At 48.4% G+C, this 23,995-nt stretch overlaps 2 long non-coding RNA genes across 4 annotated transcripts; one reads left to right on the top strand and one right to left on the bottom strand.

The window, feature by feature from the left end:
- Positions 1 to 401: 401 nt before the first annotated feature.
- LOC133274279 (uncharacterized) lies at positions 402 to 18,367 on the top strand. 3 transcript variants are annotated; one of them, XR_009745091.1, is made up of 2 exons: positions 402 to 3,881; positions 16,304 to 18,367. It is a non-coding gene; the product is annotated as an uncharacterized LOC133274279 (long non-coding RNA). The 3 variants fall into 3 exon arrangements; XR_009745090.1 differs by having other exon boundaries at positions 15,176 to 18,367; XR_009745092.1 differs by having other exon boundaries at positions 14,965 to 18,367.
- On the bottom strand, positions 6,079 to 17,824 carry LOC133274281 (uncharacterized). The gene is made up of 2 exons (XR_009745093.1): positions 17,709 to 17,824; positions 6,079 to 6,577 (listed from the first exon to the last, which is right to left on the bottom strand). It is a non-coding gene; the product is annotated as an uncharacterized LOC133274281 (long non-coding RNA).
- Positions 18,368 to 23,995: the final 5,628 nt, after the last annotated feature.

Here is a 23,995-nt window from a genome sequence, read left to right as displayed (position 1 = left end):
GAAACTTTCGCGAGGAAGGAGGGGGGAGGGAAGGAGAGGGGAAAGGAGGGAAAAAAAAAAAAAAAAAAGGGGGGGGGGGGGAGGAAAAAAAAGAGCAGAAGCGGGGGAAAACCCGGCCCGCAGCCGCCGCGCTCCCCGCCCTCCTCAAGAAGGCCGTTGTGTGCGCGTGTAAGGCGGGGGCCTGCGCGCGGGGGGGGGGAGTGGGTCGAGGAGCGGCCTCGCGCTTGTCCGGTACCCGTGAGCCCCCGCAAGTACCAACGGCCCGACGGCGGTTGAGCGGGGGAGGGGGTTCTGCGGGGCTCTGTCGCTTGGAGTGAGGCTGGAGCTGCTCGGGGCTGGCTTTGTGTGGATACACACGGACACCTTCCGTAGTGTGTGTGTGTGTGTGTGTGTGTGTTACTCCTCTTCCCCGGTTTTTATTGGAAGCTGAGAGCGCTGCGAGGGGAAACAGCTCCCGTCCACGTTAGTTTAAATGGTTAAAATACGGGTTTGCACTTCAAAAGGGTCTCTGAGGAGTTCTGCCCTTTTTTCTCCACATAGTCCTCTTCCAGCCCCCAGAACTCAGAATTGTAAAACTGAGAGAAAAGAAACAAAATAACATCTCCGAGCAAGTAATCTGTTCCAGATTTTAGTACGCGAAGTATGATTCATGCGTATACCGATACGGCGGGGAGGAGTGGGGAGCATGGCGGCAGTTTCTGTGTAAAAGTAAGTTAAAACATTAAAAAAACAAAGCGCCCGGAGGTTTCTCGGTGTTAGGGCGCCTCAGCGTGAAACCTGCTTCCCCCAAACCCACCCAGCCGAGCAAGGCTCGCCCTAACCATAACTTCAGCGAGTGTTTCACCCAGGGCCGAGCAATGGCATCCCGGCCCTCTCCCTCCCCGCACAAACAGCTTGAGGGGGAGGGGCCTGCCGCTGCCCGGCGCCACACACTGCTCCGCCGCCCCACGGCCGGCTTGGCGGGCAAGAGCGAGCCGCCTGCCTTGGGCAGCGCAATGCCGACCCGAGCGGCCATCGCTCTGAAAACTTCAAACAAATGATCCACTTCCTCTTCTGTTTGCTTTAGAGTCGCAGGACCTAGACTTTGAGCTGGCGGCTGATCTTTTTCCCCTCCTTCGGTCTTCAAGAACAGCCAAAATAACCGAGAGGAACGCCCACAGGCTCCAGCTATTCCAGATTTCTGACTTTTTTTTTTTAATATAGATATTGTTATTATTTACTTAAGGAGAGCAGTCAGGTTCCTCGAATTTCCTTCTCTTTCTAGTTTCTTCTTTTATTTTCCTTGCTTTGGCCAGAAGTAACCAGGAGACCAGCCTATTATTTTCTGCAGTTGTTTACTCATTCTGTAGATGGTGCTTGTTCCCAGGGCTCTGAGCCTCTCTATAATTAAACCCATTTTAATTGTTAGGTTAGAAACGTCATTTCAGGGGCTTTCCAAGAGTTACCGAGAAAGCCGGCTAAGATAACTATTTCTCTCCTTAGTCGCTCCCAGCCTGGTTTTCAACCCGGTCCCTCTCCATTGGCGCATGAAGGTGCAAGGCTCAGCAGAGGGCTCTGTGCGGGACAGCCCCCACCACTTTTGCATTATTCGCTTTCCCGTGTGCCTTTGTTTTGGAAACTTGGGGTTTAAGGTTGCGCATTTCCACGGATCAAGCAGCGAAAGCTGAAGCCGAGGAGGAATTTTTTTCCAGTGATTTAGCTTGGCAAACCCCGATTCCATGGTGGTCTGCTTTGCATTGGCTGCGCACATGCTCAGATCAGGAATTTAGCTACTCACCCCACCTCGTGGCTAAAAGTCAGAGCCCTCCGGGCCAGAGTGGGAATTTGTGTGGGCATGAATTCACACTGAGCAGAGGAATGAAAAAATCGGAGCCTTGCACCTTCCACCAGAGACGTGCCAACACTTTGAAAGATGCAACTGAACAAAGATACGTAAATGAATAAAATGAAAGTCAATTATTAAAGAAGATTACTGAAAATGTGAATGAATGCAGTGCCGTGCTCATTAGCTTTCTCGTGTAGGTCAATCTGTCCAGGCCCAGCATGTTTCAGTTGGGATGCTACAGCTGGAATAAATGTCTGGGGCTTTCCAAGCCCTTCCCAAATCTGTCCTCAGTGCAGGAGCAGCTTCTGAAGCATTCTTGTTCCCTGGTTCCAATGCAAGCAGATGCTAAACTTGTGTAAAAATACAGGGGAGTAAGATCCTTCATCAGACCTGTGCACACATTTAACAGAGGAATTAAGAACCACTTTCCCAAAAGAGAGCTGAAATGGGCTGGAATGGCCAGAAAACAGGGAAGAACCAGGGCGCAGTGAATGAAATGATAAAGGCAGGAGGTTCAAAGGAGTATTTTTTCCAGTTGTGTGTGTGTATAAAACTGTGGGCTCATTGGCACATGATGCTGTGGAGGTCAAAAGTATAAACAGGGTCAGAAAAGCAATTCAACAAATTTATGGAGGAAAAGTCCCTGGAGGTTTACTAAAGGCAAAGGCAGACCTCCGCAGCATGTTGCTGGACAATGCACAGAAAAAGCATCACTCGTTCCCCTGTTTTTAACTCTTAAGCATTAACTGCTCTTGGAGATAAGAGAAAGGCCACAACAGACCTTTGATCTGACTCAGTTCAGTTATTTTTACGTAGTTAGGGTCTACTTTTGTGCTTTATACTCCACCTAATCCTGATGGGCTTGGAGGTGCACCTCACAAATTTGGTTTGGGATTAGCTGTGCAACATCAGATTGTTTGGGCCAGGCAGGAGGAGGTCGGTGGTGGGAAGTACAAATCACGACAGTTTCATCCCTTACCCACTGGGCACGGGTTCACACACTGGCTTCTGCTAAAGGCTGGAGAGCAGTCTCGTGGAGTGGCTGCAGTTTAACTCCCTGTCAGGGTAATAAGAGGTTACTTTGAGAAGTGGGTATAAACTGAACCCAAGTGCCAGTTCTGACACAAATATATCTGGTGATGTTACAGCTCCCATAGCAACAGAAAGAGATTGTTATCTTAAGACACCTCCACTTGTCTTCACCTGGACTGAAGAGGTGCAGCAATAGGAACCCTGCAGGTGTGCTTGTGTCAGAGTTACTGAACAAGAATACGAGAGCAAAAAAGCCTGTTGTTGAAAACAAGGTGGAGGGTAGTGGCTTGGTTTGTTCCCCTTCCTACCACCCAATTCCCAAAGTTTCAAGTTAGGAAAGGGAAGTGCTTTTGCTGAGAGCAACATTTTCTCCAGTGAGTTTCATATGAGTTAGGCATTTCGCTGCCCTGCTCCCATGGCAATCTTCAGATAAATAGACATGCCTTTTCTGCAGTGGTATTCTGATGTACAGGGGCTGGGGCTGGAGGAAGGACAAACCTCCTGCCTTTATTTCTGCTGGCAGTGTAAAGTGAGTCGAAGCTTTCTGCAGCCGCTATTCTATTTATATCCTTTGGGTCCAGTGCTATTTTTGTTGGCTGTGCCCCTGGAGGTGGAGGTGTGGAAGTGCCTTTCTGCTCATCTCCACAGGCGCGTGTAGAATTTTCCTCCGACCCAGGCACCTCCTCGGACGCTGCGGCTTTTCAGGGGTGGTAGGCGGATGTCAGTGTGGCCATTCCCCGCCTGTTCCTAACTTTTTAATCCTTCCTTTTGTTTGGGCCTTGCGCTCCGTCCATGGAACCTCTCTGGGTAGCCACTGGGAGGTGTGAATGGCTCGGGATGGAAACCACAGCTTGTAGGTGCGCCCTCTGCCAGGCTTTTCTGGCACCGGAGGAAGCCCGGCCTCCGCCTGCTCCCCAGCGAAAGGGATATTACCGGCTGCTTCGTTAGGAAACAGACTCGCAGAGATACAGGAAAGTGTGTAAGGTGGTGGGAAGCAACGGGAGTAAGATTCCTGGCAGCGCGGGTATGTAAACATTCATAAAATAGAGAGTGTGTGCATGTGTGTACTTTGTGGTGGCAGGAAACCCAAGAAGCTAGCTCCATTATTTTTGCTGGAATTGGTAGTTACACTGCCAGACAAATATTATAAGCCCTTAATCCTCCTGACTTTGCACCTGTGAACGATCTAAAGACCATTCAAGGTGATCTGAATTATGGGACATCGTTACTAATTAGTAATGGGGTTTGGGATCTGATGTGGTTGTTCATAAAGAGGATTTTCTGTTTCTTAGAGGTGGAGATACCTCTGGGGAAACTGAGGGGAAAAGGAGACAGGAGGAATGGGTAGTATGTGGCCTCTTCTGAAAGTGTCACATGGATGTGAGTGGCCTGCCACAAATTTGGCACTGGTGGCACAGACAGGATACTGCAGTGGAAAAAGCAGAGGTATCCTTTCAGCAGACGCAGGATAAGGAATTTGGCTGAGCTTAATGGATCCAAGTTATAATTTCCAGTGGAAATACTAATGCAATCAATCTATTTCCACACAACAGGACAGCAAGCCCATGCTAGTGTTTAGTGTTTGTCAGGCAGCTGGCCCAGCCACATCCCAGGGTCCATCCATCTGCACCCAGACATGTGCAGCCTGTGTTGGGGTGAGAGCTGAGCTTAGACACAAGCCAGTGCAGAAAATAATAGGTTCAAGGGGCTGGAGGAAAAGAGCATCACCAGGACTGGCTGCTGCATGGTTGTGGAAAGCCCAGCAGCCCTCTCCTGCAGCACCATAGAGCTCCCTGCTGCTCACCACCTCTTGCAGAGAAACCTCACTCTTCTTACCAGGGTTTGCCTGTTCGCAGTGAAGTTGCAAACCCTTTAGGGCAAGGAGCAAATCTTGTCTGATCTCTCCTCCCTGAGTGCACCACAACTGCATGAAGCTGGAGGAGGGATTTCCATCCTGCTGGTGTAGCAGTGGGAGCCAAGAAAGCACCCCAGCCCAGCTACAGCAAGGTGAGGGATGGAGCAAGAGGTTGTGCACCACTGGCAGAGGAGAGCCATGAAGCAGCTGCTAGGGAGACCAGTGTGCCATCCCGCTGTGGGCCTCCAGAGCAGTACCCTGTCCCTCTCTCTGCAGGAAGCTCACCCGCATGGGACAGCCTGAACAGCTGGGTGCTGGCACCCTCTTTCTCCAGATCACAGCCAGATACATGGTGGTCCCAAGGTCCCCAGCATTCCTGCTAGGCCCAAACTCAGGGGCTGATGATGGTGTACAGCAAGAGTAGAGCTTCATATAGGTACCTTTAACCTGGCCTGGTCTGCACAGGGCTCTGTGCCTGCCAGGGCTATCTCTCACCTAAATAAATTATCATTCAGTTTAAGGAAAGCTTTAAAGAGACTATTGGCAGTTTCCAGAAAAAAAAAAAAAGCAAGCAAGCTGCACATCGAAACAGCAAATGACCTTGCATCGATAGGGGGTTAGTGCATGCCAACAGAAGTGACTGTGGACGTGGCAAGGAACAGATCTCAGCACAAACACATTTTTTTTCAAATCTTACTTCCATGCTCCCAGGCCTGTACACAGGAGTGTGATAATGCAGCAGTGATTTCTGTTGGCCTCTGCATGTTTCCAGCCAGAGCAGCCCTGGCTGCTGATTCACTGACTGCTTCAGACGTCAACCAGTGGAATGTTTCCATGATTTTTAGCTCTGAAAGAATGTGCTACAACTAAAATGCTTTCACCTTTTCTTTTCTTTTTTCTCTTTTCTTTTCTTTTCTTTCCTTTTCTCCTCTCTTTTCTTTTTTCTTTTCCTTTTCTTTTTTTCTTTTTGTTTTTCTTTTTTCTCTTTTTTTTCTTTTTCCTTTTTTCTTTTCTCTTTTCTTTTTCTTTTTGTTTTTCTTTTTCTTTTCAAGAGAACATCTAAAACTACTTGGGAGCCTCTCAGGTCTTGCCATTTGTCTGACACAAGAGGCAGTGCTGGTGTGAGAAGGTGCTGCTTGCTGTGCTAGTGGCAGCTCACCTCTGACAGGCCTGGCTATAACCCTCTGTAAAATACCATTTCCAAACACACGGGTTGCACTCCACACATCTTACATCTCCATGAGATATTTGCATTGGGGAGAGAGCTTGCTTTCCCGCCTATGCCATTCCATCAAAACATACTTTTAGCACCAGGCAAGAAGCCAAGGTCAAGTCTTCTTTTCTTTTTATTATTTTTTTGCCCCCCTGCCCTCCCGCCTGCTCTGAATACATTATGATACAGACTTCAGTTCAACTTCAGTTCCACTATTACATCTTTTCCCACAAGACCGTTGTCTCATTCAGACCACAGCAGGGAGCACGCTTTCATCTCTGCCAGCTGGGCATGGCTGGAGCGCCCCATGCCCGTAGGAGTTGCGTGGGGAGGAACAGAGGCGAGGCTTTGCAGATTCCCATACACAGAGGATGGAGGGGTTTGGCCAGGTCCAAATCTGGGAGGGCATTTCCAGGAAGCCTCTTCCACTGCCTCCTTTGCTAATGAAGAATGAAGAACAATGAGGATGGGATTCCTCTCACCTGATTTTAGGTGCCTAAAAGTTAGGTGTCTAAACCTATTTAGTTGGACAGGCTTCTTGCATAGTCAATGGAGACAAATAGGCACCTCCAGTGTGTGATTCATCTCACCTATCTTGCACATTTATCTTGAGAAGGGCTGACTCACTCTGCAGCCAAGCACAGCTTCTCTTCTGTGACTGTAAATGTAGATCAACAACTTGAGAATTTGACAACTAAACTTTACATGTCCCAAATTACAAAGGTGAGTCCTACCCCCAGCTGTGGCAGTGGCTGTGGCAGCAGCACTACCATGCCTTAACTTGGGGCCTGTCCCCCCCAGTTTCTCTCAGAGGGTCTGCTTCCAGGCCTCCCCAAGCAAGGCTGGGTTTTAGTCTGTCCAAATCACATTATCAGTCCTTATCACATTATCAGACTAGGTTAAATATTTATAAAGCACCTGGGGCAGGGTCCATGTCTTTCTTGTGTTTGTATGTTCCCTCGAGGAGCGAAGCCCCTGTGCCAGTTGCAACCCTTTGCGGACTGGTGCAGTACAGCACTGTGGATGCCTACACCAATCTGCAGGTCTTGGTGAAATGCAGCCAGGAACACAGAAAGAGCTCATGGACATTGGGAAACAAGCAGGAGTGAATCATAAGAGTCAGAAGAAGCTACTAACGTGTGGGAAAAAGGCAAATGTGCTACCTCGGCACAAACATATAATAAGGAAGTATGTAATAATAATTATTGTTATTGTAATATGGTCTGGGTGAGCATTTGGGAAAAAGATATCTAATAACTGACAAGCAATGTGGCTCATTTTGTTTTGCTATGAAATTCAAACAATGGTTATGTTTATAAGGCAATAATACGCAGGGCATAGAGCACTGGCACCGCACCAAATATGCACTCCCGAAGTTGGGTTTATATAGGTCATGCCAAACAAATAATAGTGTTCTTCAATATAATTACTGATTCATTACGGAGAGAGAATGTAATCGAGTATGTTTGGATTTCAGGGAGGCGTTAGATATAGTAAATTCATACATTTGAACTTGGATTGGGAAGACTTTGTGCACTTGCCTAGCTCTGCCCCTCTGGGAATCAGCAGTAAAATTCCCACTGCAACCTGCCCCAGCAGCACAGGAGCCTCTCTGCCAGCTTCAGCAGGCACTGTTGCTCCCACCACACTTTGCAGACACTCAGTACCCTTTGAAGCATTTCACAGATAGACTGGGAAGCTAAACTACTGGCAGTCTGAGATCTGGATCCAAATGTGTGGGACCTGGCACTTAGCTCAGGCATTGCACCAGCCCCACTGGCTGCCTTGATCTTGGGGGTGCCCCAGCCTCTCCACTTCTGAGCCTCCTGCTCCATGTCCTGCTTATGGATGTGTCTCTTTACACACATTATTCCAGTGTTATCTCAGGGGAAAGCAACAAAAGCCAGAGGACAGGATGTCCTGGAGGTGCCCATCAGCTCCCTGGCCTGATGCTCAATGCTCATACTTGCCCATGGAGGACTTAAACTGGGGTGTCCCTGTCCTGGGAAGACATCAGTGGTGTTGTGCAGCGATGCCAACCAACATGGCAAAGGAGTGCCACCAGGACTCAGGACAAAGGAGAAATGCCAGGCTTAGCTGGTGGTGAGAGAGGACCATGGGGGCTTCTCCAGGGGCTTTTGGACGGCTTTCCAGTGCAGCTAGTCCATGGGGAACTGGCATTTCAACTGCAGTACTTTGCTTTCCCCAGGAAGGCCTGGGCAGCCCCACAGCAGTCTGAGGTGTTTCCTGCTGGCCTCTGCCCCCAAACACAGGGATGGATGATGGTGCCCAGTGCAGCTTCCTCAACACCCAGCACAGCTGCCAGTACCAGGGCTTTGCTCTGTGTGACACCTGGACCAACAGTTTGAATTAGAAAACACAATGCATTGTGGAACAGCCACAGTCAGCATCCCTCATCTCCATCACCAGCCCTGCTGCTGCTCCCCACAACGCAAAGGGCAAGAGCCCCAGTGTCCTCCCTGCAACTCCACTCCAGGGAGCAGCTGCATTTGCCAAAAAGGCTGACTGGGCACAGCACAAGTTTTCTAGGAAAATGGGGGCCATGAACTGACGGACCAGCACTCAGTGCAGGAAGCACTGATGGAATACTGAGCACTGTTGGAGTGCCTTTTTGCAACGTTAAATCATGCCCCACTAGTCAGCTGACTTCTGTGAGCTTCCAAAAATCTGATCAGGAACTAGTAGGGACTATAGTAAATGCACGCTTACAAATGGTCTTTTGGTAAAGCCCCTTTCAAGAATGAAACAAACTTGGCAGCCATCAGATAAAAAGTACCATCATGGATTAAAAATTAAGTCAGAACTGATAGAAGGGGGAAAAATCCATTAAAAGTAAATGGCCACTCTTCTAGAAGGGGAAGAAAAGCTGAATGAGGTGGGAGAGGGGCAGTGGGGCCACGCTTGGAGGAGACGAAAGTGGCCCTCTGAACATTGTTTCAAAAAACAGAAATGGAGAAAGGATAACAAGGCACCAGCATTTGCTGCCAAGACAGAACCATGTATTTTAACTGCAAGCAAGGCTCAGCAGGGCTGGGAGGAACTCCAGAAGCTTCTAACTAAACTCAGAAACCAAACCAGAATGACGGAGAAAGTTCAGTGCTCGCCAAAGCAAGCTATTTCAGACAAAATAGGGCAAACCTCTTGCTCTGAATTAGAAGTTGGCTTGTAGGGGTCAGTGGTGGGCAAGGCAATAACAATTGAAGCATTGCATGTGAAAGATCTGCACTGAGGATCAACATGAAAAATATGTCATCCTATAACCTGGTCACACACATCACACTCCATGTCTGCTTGCCCACTTTGAAGAAGGACCTAAAGAAACACTGTAAGATGAACCATGCTGAGTCAAGATCAAAAGCCCACCAAAGGCAGCATGGAAGAACAGAAACAGCATCAAAGGCAGAGCTGGGTGGGGGACTCTTTTTCATGAGGGGAGGTTAAGGAGTACAATACTATTTCATTTGCACCAGGGAAGCAGAGGGCTACAAAACAATCGTTCCCTTAAGTAACAGCCACCCAATGCTTTTGGTTTATTTGTGCTGTGCTAGTTGAAAAGGAAGACATAAAGGTGCTTTTAAAAATAGTTGCAAGGGAAGTTTGTGCTTTGCCAATGGTCTACCTCGCAGTACTGTTCCCTGCTGGACGTGATCTGCTGATAAGCTCCTACCTGGCCTGAACTCAGCTCTGCGTGCCAAGCCACCCATAGCAGTGTACCTGCTCTGGCTGGATTGCTGAGACCCCTTTTTGCAGAGGTTGGGTGCAACCTCCTTGTGGGCAGCATCCAGTGTTGGGCAGCAGCTGGCGAAGCTCAGCTTGTGCACTGAAAGCCTGCTTGGCATCAGTGTCTGGCTGTCATGGAGTGGGGACCACATGGTGGGGACGAATGCGGTCCCTGGCAGGGAGTGGTGACACTAAGACCTGTGCAGTAAGAAGCTGGGGGTGTGGGGGTGTGTGTGTAAATAATCTACTAGTATGACCTAAATGCTGCCAGGCCTTTGTTTATTTTTATGAAGTCAGTAAAGAACCACGTGGGTTCTGAGACTGGAGTTTGGGGACCAGAGGCTGAGAGGTGACACAGAGTAAAGGCATCCAAGCCCTCCATGCGGAAAGGCAGTCAGGCTGAGAGCAGAAGGCTGCTTTCCGAGTTTCCAACTTTTCCTGCATACAGAAAGCTTTGCAGAGAAACAAGAGAGGGAGAACTGCCACAGATGTACAGGTTTAGATGTTACTGATGTCTGCAGTTGGTTGACCCACCAGGGGTTCAAGATGCATGGCTCAAAGATGACCAGTCATCTTTGTTAATGGATCAAAACCCCACAGCTTCAGACTGTGGTAGATATGACAGTGTTAAAAATACAGCTATTCGAAAACACAAACCAGAATTTCTAAGTGCCAGTGAACTGGTGAAGACCAACTGGGAGCAGGAGGTGGATGGCAAAGGCTCTTCCGGTGAAACTGTTGAACAAGTCTGCTGGTGAAGGGAGGGTCCCACGGTCACCTCCAGCAGTATAAAGAGAATTAAAAACAGCAGCAGCAAAAGCCAGTAATGCACCAAAAGCTGTGTCCAGGCTAAACCAGGCCAATAAAAATAGCTGTGCTGGTGAATGAATGAATCTAAACCATGTTTCCTGAAGCAGTTGAACCCTCAGCCACACAGCTCTTCCCAGGAGGAAAGACTGTTGCAATAACATTGCTATGGAAGGGGCGTAACTCTACTTCATAGCTGAGCTGTCAATGGTTATGACCAGTTTGCGTGTATGAAGTGCATGCTTTTCCATATCTCTTTGATACCAGAAAAAGCAAAAATAGGTGTTTGTGTGGGTGCGTGCACTGGTGAGCGCATGTACTAGGCCAGGGAGATCGTGCATGTTTGCGTGTGTGTATGAGTTTGTGCTCACTTAAGGAACTGTGTATGTGCATGAGAACAAGTGCTAGTGAATATGTGAACAAAGAACCTGAGTGGCCATCCTGGCTGCATGTGAGCATCCCAGGCTACAGCAGAAGTGGTGTGTGCTGGGACAGGTGCAGGTTACACAAGGGCAGGTACGGCTGCGCGAGTGCTCACTTATGCCAGCCATGGGGAGTGTGGGTCTGTGCTGGCAGGAGGGCCGAGGAGCACTGGTGTGCACACAAGCACCCCTGCACAAGGGAGGGGAGGTGAGCATCAGAACAGGACAGCACATGTGGCACTGTGGTGCTGGAGGGGAGATGCAGGAAAGCTTTTTCCTGACTGCTCATACAATACAGTTTGGCTCAGCAAAGAGTCAGTGTGGGTGAAGAAGACTCTAGAAGGGCTCCTGCCAGCTATAAACAGAACAATCAGCATACACAGGATGTGGCAAGCAGCTAAAGGCGTCCCATTATTCACTTCACTTTTATTTCAAGGAGATTCACTTCTCTGTTCTGCTTCCCATTTGGGAAGTGAAACCTAAGATCACAGTACCATTAAAAAAAAATACTGGTCACAGCTTATTTGTTTTTCTACTTTATTCTTTCTTTCATTTTAAAAAGTTACTTTGCTTTGCCTTGAATGGAATTTATTGAAATTACTGGTAACGTGTTAAGTCTTCACTCTCTGTTTCTCTCCTGAGGAATAATCTCATTTGCTCTTATTTGAAACTGTTGACTCTGAGGGGAGTGTTTACAGCTCATGACGTGCTTACAGTATGGTGCAACGCAGAGCAGAGGGAACAACGCGGGTTCCTCCTAAGCACAGCCAGAGCTGGCCTGCACACTGCTCACAAGGTGCTTTGTAAACATTTATTCATTCTTGCACACACACTCCCTTCCCTCCCCCCATCAGGTGAGGAAATATTATTGTCACCATTTCGCAGATAGAAGAAGTGAATGCAGATAGGTTTGGTGACTCACCCACAGCCGCTGAGGCAGATCTAGAGCTGAGGTGTTAAGCTCCTAGCTACCTAATTTAACCCAGCAGGTCACGTTCCCACCCAGGGCTGACAATATAGGTAGTGTCAGCTCCATCTACCTGCCACCCACTTGTCCTGTGAAGCAGTAATGCTCATCTTTACGTTTGCAGAATGAGATCAGACTGCTGTGGCCTACTCCATGCAATGGTGTCATCACAGTGCGATATATTATTATGATATCATGATGTGATTATGCCTGAAACTAATGCAAGGACACACACAGAACAGAGGTAGGCAGTTAGAAATCAGCGACCATGTGTTCTCCGACCACATCAAATACACACACACCCTAAACCAGGGTGTTGGTTGATCCCACCACACTGCAAATATCTGCAAATGATCGGTATGTTGGGCAGGGGCTCCCCACCTTCTTTGTTGGAACCCGGGTTAATTTCTGCCCTATGCAGTCCTGGTGCAAACAGCTGAAGTAGGCAAGATGGCTCTGTGAGGCAGTGGAAGGAAAATGTTTGCCTCTCCAGTGGAAATCACTCTCAAAGTATATGGTCAGTAGATAAAGATCATTGTCCCAGTTCTTCAGTGAGGCTGGTTGTCTTTAGTGCTGAGAACTTACTGGAAACTAAGCCTCCTCCTGAAGGTGGTTCAATACAAGCACTCAGGAAATAGAGCCTTCAGTTGTCTCATCACAGCTGAACATCCAGGGCTACATGTTGCCACTGTTTGCTCTGTTTTGCTATTTAAGATCTTCTCTCAGACGAAATCAAGAACAAAACCAATAAAAAATACCCCACTCCTTATCATCTTTGTTTGCTTTTCACAGTGTTTACATGGGGCGTGATTTCACTCATGTCCAACTCATCCCAGATGACTCAGATTAGTCAGTTCCACTTTTTGAGATGGTTCTGTCTGTCTGCTGCTCAGGCCCTGCAGGATGCTGCCATAACCAGCCTCACGTTACAAGAGGGGAGGTTAGATTTCCCTGTATGAATCTTAACTTTTATTTTTAAATAAATCGCTTGGTATTTCCTTCTGTTAAATATCACCTTTGTAAAATGTCATTCCAATTAAGCTGGTGTTGCTTTTTGCCTTGCCACATGCAAAACTTGTTTCCACCACCACAATGAAGTTTGCAGAGAGATTCTCCTTGATTTTTGTGAGCTTCAGACCCATCTCTCAGGAGCTGTTTCTGCACCTCGTGAGAGAAACAGCAAAACACCCACTAATTTCAAGGTGTCAGAGATTAGGGTCTCAGAAGGACTTGGGAGTGGGAAGGGAATGTATTTGAGTACCTGGACTGTTCAAAGGCCTCCCTGCATCTCTTCTACCATGGTGAGTGGTTTTGGGGTGTTCTGGGACTCTACAGTTGTAGGGAAATGGAGAGGCAGAAGAATCTCTTGAGCATCTAGAAGGAGGATGGTTTGCTCTTCTTCCTCTGGCCTTCCTTAGGGGACTAAGTGCCAGCCAAACAGTGCTGGCTTGTAAAGAGTCATGACACCTTTCTGGACAATTGTCTCTGGAGTTGAGGTTTCCTTTCCTTACTGAGGGTTGAACCGGAGTTTTCAGGATGTGGAGGAAGGCAGGGTAGCCAGTGCTGTGACGGGTGGCAGGAGAGCACGGGCTGCTGTGTGGAAGAGCCTTGAGTCAGCGCCTTTCATCCACACAAACAGAAGAGCCCCTGTTGTTGAACTGGCAGAGAGTTAATCTCATAGTTAAAATGTTACTGGGCTCTACCTGCTCTTATCCTTCCACAGTGCAAGGGGCAATGGGCTCAGTAGGTCAACTGGCCAGTACCTGACAGCAGCTAAAGGGACCCAGTCAAGGCCCAGAATTTGACCTGTGCCTCCTTGGTTAGATCCTTTTCCACAGTCATGTCATTCTTTTATAGCCGTTATGCATGCTTCAGTGTGTTTTGTGATAAACAGAACAAAGTAAAAACCCTGCAGTTAAGAAAGCCCAGGCTGAAGCTAGATAAGTTCATCAGGCTTCATCAGCTGTCCTGCAGCAACACAGAGGTGCACAGGGTGCTTGTGAGGGCAGCCTTGGCATCCGTGGCTGGGAAGTGAAAGTCAAATCCTTAGAACAGTGCAAAACACAGTGCCTCAATTTCAGGAGTACCCAGAGGGAAAGACTGTGCCAGCTTGTGAGAGACAAATAAAACAGCTAGTGGAGTCACAAATTCAGGGCAGATGCCCAGGCAACACCCCGCCTTCTTCTCGTAAGAGGTGTATAGCCAACACCTGTGGCACTAGTAATTAGAGTCCTGGGGGCTTGTTTGCTGCTGGCATTGCCACCGTGCCTACCCTAGCCACAGATCTCTGCTCCCAGACCTAAGCCACCAACACTGCAAGTTGCTATTTTGCTGGCCGAAAGCTCTCTGAATTGGAACAGGGAACAATCCTTGCTATCTCTACAGGTTCCAGCTCAGTGATGTGTGCTACACCCATTCATCTAAATGCAGAATTAACTCTGAAACAAATAATAAGGTTTTAAATGCCATCACACAGCTAATTTATTTCCCAGCTGTCCCAAAGTTCTTCCCAGGTGCTGAAAAGCTTAGCTGCCAAGATCTCCATAGCCTCTGCTGACAACCTCAGAGAGCAACTCTGTATTGCATCATCTTGCCTACTTGTTGCAGGCCCCAGGTGCTTTCAACCATCAACGTGCTCAGCCACAGAGCCCCCTGCAGTGGTGGTGTCACAGTTCTGCCCCCAACACAGCCAAGGAGACATGAGTTGGCCCAGCAAGAAGTGACTTCTCCCTGCTGATAGGGGAAGTGGGTGCTGGAGCAACACCACCAGCTGATTCATCCTGTCTTCCATGTGTGTCTTCCCACCTCACAGCAGGGTGCTTTGCCTTGATGTTGGTGGAGTTACACAAGTGCAAGCTAGGCGTGAGCTCACAGTACAACACAGTGGTTGTGCTGAAGACACAAGGTCATCCCACCCTTGGGAAGGAGAGGACACAGGTGTATATATGCACACATGAGCACACCTCCGTGGCTGTGTGTAAACACACATGTCCACACGGAGTTTCCATTTGGAGCTGTGCCCTGCATGGCAAATATCTGTTCAGGCAGAAAAACATCACTGCCCCAGTTCCTGACACAGAATCATTTTTGGTTTTCTTTCAGGTTCTGGAGTTACTTCTGTCTTTGCAAAAATAGCACTGCTCCAGGCAGCCTTCCTGATAGGTGGAATAGTTTCCCCCTGAGGAGAAACTGGTGGAAATCCCCTCTCCTGAGACATTTTTAACTATGCCAGAAAATGTACAATGGGAGTGACTGATTTAACTAGTGAGCTGACTGGGATGAGCTAATGGGTTTTTCCATCTCTGGTGTCTAGTTCCAGGGATTTCCATGAATTGCTGTCAGGACAGAAGAAGGCAAGAGATTGCAACTGTGGGATCTGCTGTTTCAGCTCCACTGACACGTCATTCTCTCAGGACACCCAGTGACCTGGTTAATCTAGTTCTTTGCTTCTGACTTCTCCTCGTAAATGATTTATCAACTGGCATGGATCCCTGTTTGCTTAAGGAGGCGTGTGACGACCTCTAGCAGACCAGCTGCACAAAGCTACAGCCTGCATTTGGCACCCAGCTGCTGGTCCCAGCTCGTGACCCTTGGCACAGGGAGCACAAGGACAGGGCTCCAGCAGAGCCCGGTGGCAAGGGCTGAGGCAGGGAACTGTGGGTAGTGTTTACATGGCTCTGTGGAGAGCCCCGGTGACTAAGCCATCAGCTTGTCAGCAAGGGTGCTTGCAGGTTTGCCTCAGCCTGTCCTGACCCCCACAACACAGAGTCCTGACTGGGCAGCCGGATGCAGTGTTCACTGTATACAGACTGTGGGGTACAGGTCACGGGAAGCATCAGCTGTGCCAGAGCCAGCCTTGGGGTCCATGTGCTCCAGAAGAAAAAATAACGTGAACATCTACCACCTTATCCATCCTCACAAAGTAGCATCAGTGGCAATGACACTGGTGTCAGCACCAGGTAGAGCTCTGGGGGTCTTCATCATGTGCACACGTAGGTCAATATATGTGTCACCACACACAAAACACTGCAACTAAAAAGACGATAGTGCAGATCTAAACTCAAGCACTCACGCCAGAGAGGTGAGGGATGATCCTACAAGCCTTTGTATGTGAGGCTAAAGGAGCGTGGAGAGAGATCAGATATCACCAACTGGGCATCCTCCTAAAAAACTGTCTATGGGCAACTCCCTGCCTTCCCTCCAGGCCAGTTATTGCTGCTTCCTGCTCTGATTGTTTCAAATCCAGTTATCTTGAGTTATGCCTGTTCCGGCAAATACAGTGCAGCAGAGGGGAGGTCCCGTTCATGTCGATGTTGTATGCATGCCACAGATCACAGAGATTAGCACAGGAGGAATAACCCAGATGATCTGCTTGAGGCAGGTATTGGGAAGCTTACAACAGAGCTGTGTAACCATTAGAAATATAAAAGTGTTTTAACAGATGAAGAGCCATGCTGAATTTCTAGATGGCTGGAGGCTGTTTCACAGGGGCAGTACACAGCAGAAAAGGAAGCTGAGGAAGCTCACTCCAGCACTGGCCCAGACAGCACTGTTTCCAGAAGCATGGTGTCACACCACCCAAGGGCCACATCATCAGGCAGGGCTGGCTTAGACTGCGGCAAGGAACCTGCAGCCACATGTAGGCAGAGGCATGGGGTGTTTTTCTCTCACGTAAGGGTGGATCTGGAGCAGCTTTCAGTTTCTTGGGACCTGAGAGGTGGTTTTGTTCATATCACAAGAGGACTGAAGGTGCAACTTCTCTTTCCTTTTCTGGGGGCACACCACAACCTTCCTTTCCTTGTGCCTCAACGGGAACTCTGTATTCACGCATCACAAGCCCCCACTCTACACATTGTACAGCACACCAACATCACAGAACAACCACCAGCTGGTGGTATGTGTGAGTGGTAATTCCCACCTGGCCAGGAACAGCTGTAAGTACCCTGTGGCTCAAAACCCCAAACTACGTCCCCAAGGATGTATTCAGTCTAGGCTGAGCCCACACACCCTGTGATATCCTAGTTGTAGTTGCAGGGCAGAGAGGCAGGACAGGGAAAGACAGGAAGGCTAGCAAGTTATCCCAAAATCATATTTCCAAGCTTTTAATATGGGTGGATGTATTTTAGGTATAACCTTCAATGTGAATTCCCAAGTACTGATAGATTATTTATAGGTAACTCAGGGTTCAGGCTTAGCTTCAAGCCTGATCTCAGTCAGATCACACCACAGTCCTGCTCTGCAAACAGCAGAGAATAGCCTGGTCCATATAGAAACTACGCCCTTATCAGCAGCACAAGTACTCTTGGCTTTGCAAACCCAAAAACTTTTACTGAAGATAGCACAGATGTAGAGTGATGCAAGTGCAAAATTCCCCAAAAGCATTCCCCCTGTCCCTAGGGAGCTGAAACAAGAGCCGAATTTTCTCATGGACTTCTTCTGTGGCAGATGCACAGATTTAGGAACAGAACATTAAAAAAAGCACCCAGAAACTCTTTGGCAGAGCCAGGACTGAAACCTTTTTCCTCTCATCTCCGGTCTCCCAGGTTGTGAGAGAGATTGCTTCCAGGTGCCTGGCTTTGTTCTGGTCCTGGCAACAGAAGGCCATTTTCTGGTCCATTCTCTGTCTATCCCAAAGGGGGTTTAATTTGCATTTTTTACCACAACCAAACAGATATTTTCATTGAGCTGTTCATGCAGAAACCATTTTACTGAGCTGTTCTGATTTTGGTGTGCTAAATTCACCCATCTGGCAGAGCACTTTACTGCAAGACAGAACTCACATACCTATTAGCTGGGTCCTACTACAGGGGATCCTACCGGGATGCTCTGGTCAAGGCTACAGCTACCTGGTGTGTCAGGGGCATCCTCCTTTACCACCACTGTTCTGGGAAGACTGGCTCAGAGTTAAGAGGCAGCTTATCCCAGTGTCTTATTCAGGTCCACAGCTGATGAGGTTCACATTAAATCTACTGGCAAGATATAAACAACAAGATTGAATGCAGAAGGGCACAGTTATGGATGAATAAAAGTAAAGGGAATAATAACCTGCTTTTCCTGGACCTGGCCCAGAATTCACTAAAGGGATTTCCATGAGCATTAGTAGGATTTAAATCAGCCCATAAATTTATTGCAAATTTTCTTCAGCTTTATTAAAGTGGGGGAAAACAAAAACAAACCCACAACCTAAACCCCTATATGTTTAAGGTTGTTTCCCCTTTTTCTCATATATTTATTCTTTCTGCTCCTTCCTGGCACTGGGAAGACTATAACCCACCTCTGAGAAGACCATGATCTGACAACTGCCCATAACATGAGAAGTGTGTTCCCCAGCCCGCAGCTTTGCTGGCCCTGAGCAACAACCAGCTCAGCTCTGCTCCACTTGAAGGCTCATCACTAGTACTGGGCACTGGCATAGCAGAATTACAGAGTGAGGGAATGTTCTTCCTATCTTATTGTCATTTCCCCAAATATCAATTAAAAAAATGTCACATTTCTGTACCCTGTGGATGTCATCTGCCTTATGTGTGCACTTTGTTAATGCTGGGTTGTGACACACACTTCCCACAAGTCGTCTAGGGAGGAGAATTACAAGTATCAAAGCACTTTAAGATGCCGGCAGAGTGCCTAATTGGATTACAAAAGGGTATTCCTCCTGCCACCTTTTGATTTCAGTGCAGGCTGGACATGTAACTATTCCCATCCTTAGATACCAAACAACTTTAAAGTCTGGTAGACAGCCTGAGTTCCCTCTTAGACTATGGCACTTACTTAGCTCTCCATGTGTTGCAAGGATGGGAGAAATAATGACTGAGTTCTCAGGAAATACAGAAATGGGGTCAACTAAGTAACTTTTAAGTCAGTTAGAAAGACAATCTATTAACACTTTCTGCTAATAGCCAGCTTTGATAGATTCCCATGATTCCCACTGCCAGCATCTCCATTCCCACAAATAAATAGTTATGACTCTTCTCCCTTAAAAGGCTAGTTTATCTCATTTAAAGTAGAAAGAGCATGGAGATACATCTATCAACACTGGGGATATTAACTCTCCCTTTCTATTCCCATGTTTAAAAAAGAAGCGAAGCATTCAAAGCTTAAATTGGAAAGTCTATAACACAGAGTGGCTGTGGATGGGAGTCATTAAATGCCTGGCTGCATTTTTTTTATCAAAACAATAAAGCAACTGACTGTACAAATAGCTTTGGCAAAGTAGGGCTTAGGTTCTCTCGGAGTTTACAGCCCTGTATCCCTGAAAGTCAAGTATAGCAGCAAAGCCTTTGACCCTTCTGAGCACTGAGGAGGGGCTGGCTCTCACCCCAGAAGAGCTGCTGGCACATCAGGCAAAGCACACACCAAATGTGTGCAAGTGTGAGGCCTAAAGGAGCTACTGCATCTTGACTTTGACTTCCATGTAACTTCACAAATGTCAGGGTCAATTCCCAGGAAAAAATTCCTGGTCCATTACAGGCAATGTGGAGTGCAGAGAAGATCAAATCCATTGTCCTCATTTTAAACAAGAAGGGAAAAAAAAAAACAACCCAACAAACAAATTCAGTTTGTTTAAATGCAGTATTACCTGCCCATGTTTTGTCTGAACTACCAAAGTGTGAGGCCTGTCTCACACTTCACGCTCCGTTTTCAAAAGGAAGGCGTTTCTGTATTTTTCAGCATTGTGGTGCATGAGCAACCTAGAGGCCACAGTGCTGCCACCTAGAGGCCACAGTGACTTTCCAGCACATTCCCTGGGACAGCAATGGCACTGGCAATAACCTGTTACCCTTATTACCCCTTTGTAAAGAATTTCCCATTCCTGAATCAACATCTCTCATTCCAGAATTATGTATTCTGCCTTAAACAATCCAGATTAAGAATAGGCTATATAATGAATGTGTCCACCATAGGGTTGAAGGACAGTATGAAACATGAGATACAAAGCAGAGCCTTGCAGAGATATCTGAGGAGCTTTGGGGAGCTTTAGGCTACTGGGAGTGGTATTAAATATGTGGTTTTGAAGGAGTTATAGCACGAAGACTTGAGTATGGGACAGGGCTCTGTGTTGCCTTCTTAGTCACATCAAGCTCTATAGCCACAGAGTGAGCATGACTTTCACCTGCTCATCCCATTGCTACTGCTCACAGCTACCAGGCTTGGGAGGAGTTTGCTCTGGAAATGCCCCAGAACTGTATCTATTTTGGCTCCGAATGTGCATTTCTCTCATCCCTACAGCAATCTCATTCCTCTTCACCAATAATCAGCGGGACCAGGTCTGCTGAGACCAGCAGCAAGCTCTGGCTACCAAGGCCTGGACACTATCCTTCCCAACCTGTCTCTGAACTGAATGCTGCAAGTCAAACTGATCCAAACTCCTGACAATTGGAACCAGTCTGGAACTTGTCTTGGTGGTTACAGCCTGTACAGGAGAGTCACATCTCAGCTCACACACTCCATCCCAGTGGCTGCTCTTCTGCCTTGCTGCCTGAACTCTCTAGTCTGGTTCAGGAATGGCCTTTCCCCATGCATTTCCCTACAGCAGGTGTAGGAGTCATTTAATACTGACAAATGTTAAAAGGAACCACACAGAGGACATTCATGGCAACCTACTGGTGTCCACAATGCCCCATGCTAATTTGAGGTGTGTTAGACCCTTCTGCGTCCCAAACACCTTGGGCAGCTGCGCAGGCTGAAGTGGATCAAACAAGTGAGGGTTGCACAGTGATACTCTGGCCTTGCAGCTGTAGAACCCCAATCAAATGCCCTTGCAAAGCACTTCAGTTTTGCTTGCATACTGCCTGCCCTGTGCCCTGCACCGGCTGTATTGCAAAATCCCCCGTTGATGTGACTAAGAGTCACGCTCTGCAGCCTCAGCTTCAGTTTCTACCTCTCACAGCCCTGAAATGGAGACAGGGAAGTGTCAGATGCTTTCTGTTCTTCTTACCTAGGACTCTCTAACCATGGGTGTTTTTGAGTCCAAGGAGCTGGAGTGACCTTTCAGTCAATACTGTTGTGTGAGTGGCTAAATAAAAACAGATCTGAACACAGTCAGTGCTGCTTACAACAAGGAAAGGGGAAGCAGCCGCTGACTCCAGCAAGTGCTAGCAAAGTTCTGCAAGAAGTGGCTAAAAATAGGGCTGCCCCCTACAACACTTCCGTCCTGCTTTTGACACACTCACAGCTTTCACATCCCATTGGCCTCGCTGTTTCCTTGACGAGGACTTGCCTCACGCCCCAGCACCACAGAGCAGCCCTTCCTGCTGTGGACAGCCTCAGGAGCTTTGAAGTGCAGGCAGCTCCCTCCCACCCTGGTGTAACTGGCCACTTCCCCTGCCCTCTTTACGTGTGCTTCAGTCACAAATGAGAAGTGGGGCAAGCCCCCACTGATGGTCTTGCCCTAAGAAGACACTAAAAATCTCAGAGATACTGAAGACCAGAAAAGCTTTCCACAGTGGACTGTTTTCTCAGTAAATTAAATGGTGGGAAGTGTTTGTCTGAAAATTCCCAAACACTACCTTTCAATTTTCATGCTTATTCTTGGAAAACTTGGAGCTGAAAATGGCCTGAACCTGCTTCTTAAGGAAAAAAGAAAGCAAATGAACCCAGAATGCAGAGGAGGGGATGCAAATGGGAACTCAGAAGAGTGGTCTGAGGCTTAGATGCCTTTGCCCCTGGAGCCAGGGAGATGGCTGTTAGCAGGCCAATGATACTATGTGGATGTCAGATGATGGAGGTGGGTTAGCAATGAACGGTAGGAGGAGAAAGAGCATTGCCAGTTCTGCCAGTGCTGGCCACGAGAACAGAGCTCAGAATGGGTGGCAATCACTGTTAAGCTGAGGAGAAACCAACGAAGTCTGTTAACCCAGATGAAATGGAGACTGTTGAAAACACTCTCTGCTGTTTGCCCAAGGCTTTGCAAATCCTGGGAAAGTAATGCCCCTGGGAATTTGGGCTGACTGGGAGCTCATTAGCACTTCTGTATTCCCTGCTTTTCAGTCCAGCAGGTACTAGGAGGACAAGGCAGCACATGCTGGATTTCTTGAATTTTCCCTTGGATCAGGGAAATCCAAGACCAGAGATTTGCCGCCTTCTCTGGACCACAGACAATTAAGCAACACACCACGTTGTTGCCACACTACAGGGGTCCAGGCAATCTGGGAGCTCCTCCAGGAGCTTGGAGCCTGGCTGTTCTAGCCTCAAGCTCTCAAGCAGAGGAATCTTATCTTAAATGAGAAACACTTCACAGAACCTGATTCTACTCCCAGGTAACAGGTGATTCAAGAAAGCCAGCTGAATCCCCTTGCTGTAAAAGGACTGATGATAAGACTGTGCGCCTTCACTAGGCTGGGGGATGCTGTCCTGGGGTAGCCTTGATGTAGCCCCGAGTTTGGCAGAAGGCTGCCTTGGAGGGTTGGCTTGGTAAAGGCCAGGCATCTCTGAAGCGGACCAGGGAAAGGCACACCTGGGGAAAGAGCTTCCAGCCAGCTCCCAGGGACAGGCTCCAGGGAGTAACAGCCCTGTTAGGAAAGGGCTGCTTCAGGGCTCTGGGTGGTAAAACAGCAGAAAAACATTCTGCTCTGAAGTCACACCTAGATGGCAAGAAATTTTCTCCAGACCAAGCCAAAAGCTATTTCCTGCAGCCTCTTTGTTACCAGACTCCTTTGGGGGCCTGGCAACATTTGGTGCCAGAAACAGAGCCATGGTAGGAGAAGGGTGCAGCCGCAGTCCTGGGCAGCTCCTGTGGGTACACCTGTGTGGTGAGGAGGATGGAGGGGTTCCTGGTTCCTCAGCACACAGTTTTATGCTTCTCAGTGTGGTGCAGAAGAGGAGCATTTGTAAGTTCTTGCTAAGCCTTGCTAACCACTCTCCTCTTAAAAACAGTCTGTGTAGGTTTCCTGGGTGGTTGGTTTGTGGTTTTTACCATTGCAGTTTAGTATCTGGATCTTAATTCAACCTCTCCATCTGCCTCCTTTGCTCCGTCAGACTCACAAAGGTGAGCAGCTTGGGCCCTTGGTGAAGCTGTACCTCTGGGTCCTTCAGAAGCTGTTGTGGGATCTGGGGAGCTACCCCGAGGCTGTGGCTGGTCCACAGCCCTTCAGGTCAGTCCTCATGGTGGCCCTCATGACAAGGGGGACTTCCAAGGGCCTGAGGCAGTGCCAGGGAGGTGGAGGGATGGGACACACGGTATCTGCATGGTCCTTTGAGAGAGCTGCACGTGCCTCAGCCCCTGAGTTGATTTTTGAGCTCCCCCCAACCACCCTTTTCCTTCCGCTCCCCTGGCAGATGAGCATGCAGAAACCACGCGAGGGAGGCAAGACAGAATTTCCCGTGCTCTAGTCAGCGTGGTGTTACGGTTGTGTGTGTGTGTGTGTGTGTGTGTGTGTGTGTGTGTGTGTGTGTGTGTGTGTGTGTGTGTGCGTGTGCGTGCTTTGTTTCCACCAAGGCGATGGCTCATATCACAGGGGCTGTTTTAGGAGGGATGTGGCAAGTTGCTTCTAGACCGGGCGTTTATCTCGCTGAGGCAGTGCCACAGCGCCACCTGCTGGCCGTGCCGACCTGCGCCCTGGCGGCGGCAGCCCTGCCGCAAATGGCGGCCGTCAGGGGCTGCGCTGCGGCAGGGCGGGAACAAGCCTAGCGGGGCTCTGCCCGCCCTCTGAGGGCGGCACGGCCATGGCAGCGGGGTGGCGGTGTGCCGGTGTGCGCATGCTCACGGCGGACCAAGAGGGGCTTGAGAGCTGTGTACGCTTTGAAAGCAGAGCGTGCAGCCATGCTGTGAGCGCCGTGTTTGCGCTGTTCATGGGAGCCATCTGGTAATAAATGGTGCTAAAACTTCCCTCTGGGACACACCGCAGGTGCCCTCAGATCTACTTGCTTATGTGCTGGACAAACCACATTATTAGTAAACTGCACTGTCATGGTGAAGAAGCAAATGTGGCAGCTTTAGACCCACCTCGGATACAGCATCAGCTGCCACATAATATCACAATGTCTTCACCGTGAGTATAAGCATAAACCACACTCACCACGCTCTTTTTCCGCATATGGTTATTACTGGTGTTCAGGTAGTACAGACAAACATAGGGCAGGAAAGTGCGCAATGCAGAGTTGCGAGGTCCGCTGAGCAGCTCGTTCGTAGTTTGTG

The sequence above is a fragment of the Pezoporus flaviventris genome, unplaced genomic scaffold, assembly GCF_033815535.1.
Source record: "Pezoporus flaviventris isolate CSIRO_AGI_PZ_B2104156 unplaced genomic scaffold, CSIRO_AGI_Pfla_v1 ptg000036l, whole genome shotgun sequence".
NCBI lineage: Eukaryota > Metazoa > Chordata > Aves > Psittaciformes > Psittacidae > Pezoporus > Pezoporus flaviventris.
This window is presented reverse-complemented; position numbering and strand designations above follow the sequence as displayed.